Consider the following 1592-nt stretch of genomic DNA (forward strand, 5'->3'; position numbering starts at 1 on the left):
TATATATAAACTAACACAGTAAGTATGGTACTGGTGGACTGTGGTCACTAAAGCCACTGAAATTGATAAAGACCTGTAGCCAGTAAAATGTTTTTTCCGATTTTTCAAGTGGATTTACTGTTTGTTTCCATGTAAAATGCAATTTCTGTTTGATTTAATCATCAATATGTATATTTTTTATATCTAAAAAAGTATAACAATAGCTCTGAAAGCACCATTTTGAATAGAGTTACACTTGAATCCAAGATATTTGCCCCTTGTTGCTAAAAATTGGATCTGTGTGGTCCTGTAAAACTTTGTAGATAGTTTTCACAAATGTACCCTTACTTCAATTATATTTTAATATAATTTAAAATTGGTTGAAATTTCTGATTGTAATCTCCTACCTTTAGTTTTATAAATACATTTTATGTGGTTAGGTGGTCTTTGTCACCCTACTCTGGAATGGCTGATCCAGGGTGATTAAGACCACAATCTGAAAATGTGCATTTTCAACCCAATTTGCCTGTCTTTTAGTTATTTCTAATAGTTTTTATTTAACAAGAGACGCTAGGGAACCAGAAGAATCAAGAGTAACAATCCATGAGGCCCACGTAAGTGTCTTCGGAGGGGAGGGGGGGGGGGGGGATTCTCAGTCTGAGACTGGGGCGGAGGATTGCAATATTTTCCAGACATTTAATTTTTTAACATGTTGCCTTTTATGAGGCTATAATAAGTTGTGTTTCACTTTGCTTTGTTACCTGTACTGTATCCATAATTTTTAAAAACAACAACTGTTTTGTTTTATTTTAACACTGTGTTTCTGATCTATGTTAGCTTTATTTTGTCTAAGTACAGTGTAAGTTTGAGAATTTTAAAATGACACCAAACAAGATGATCAGTTGCTATCTTTAAAATTTGCACCAGAAACTTTCTGATGCTACATTGTCTTCTGAGCCTATTTGGGGGCACCGTACTAATAGTTTGACGCCCTCAAAATTAGTCAGAACGAGCATAAGATTCTATTTCCAGAGACATTAGTCACCCAAGGGAGGGTATTACTAATACTATAACTATAACCGTGGTGTTAAATAAGAGGGATCTAATATGGTGGTCTTTGTCACCCCATGGCTGGGTGACTAAGAACATTCCTTAAACACTCAGTATCTATAGAAATAGCAGGTTGCACCTCTTGAAAACTTTGCATGTGGTGAACACAATCACCCCCCCCTCCTCCAACCTGCGACAAAAACTATTAGTTCATAATAATTCATATTGGATTTACTCTAATAGCTCGTACAAAAGGTGAACTCAGAAACCCTCTACGCCTCAATATGCTTACAAAACTCATGTGCCCACCTACTCGGAGATTAAAATATGTAGATATTAATTATTTTTAAACACCTTCAATGACACAATTTAGGTATTTAGGGGGCGGGCTTCGACCCTGCCTGCTAAAGCCAACTCGGGCTGAGAAGGATTTTTAAAAATATAATTAAACATCTCACCAGAAAGACGAAGACGCAAGTTTAAAAATCCTCCCTTGCTCAGCGATGGGCTAAACACCACAGGTCATGCTGTAGTTCACATTATGCACCCATTGCCCCCGTGTA

Source organism: Aplysia californica, unplaced genomic scaffold (assembly GCF_000002075.1).
Source record: "Aplysia californica isolate F4 #8 unplaced genomic scaffold, AplCal3.0 scaffold00023, whole genome shotgun sequence".
In the NCBI taxonomy this organism is placed as follows: Eukaryota; Metazoa; Mollusca; class Gastropoda; order Aplysiida; family Aplysiidae; genus Aplysia; species Aplysia californica.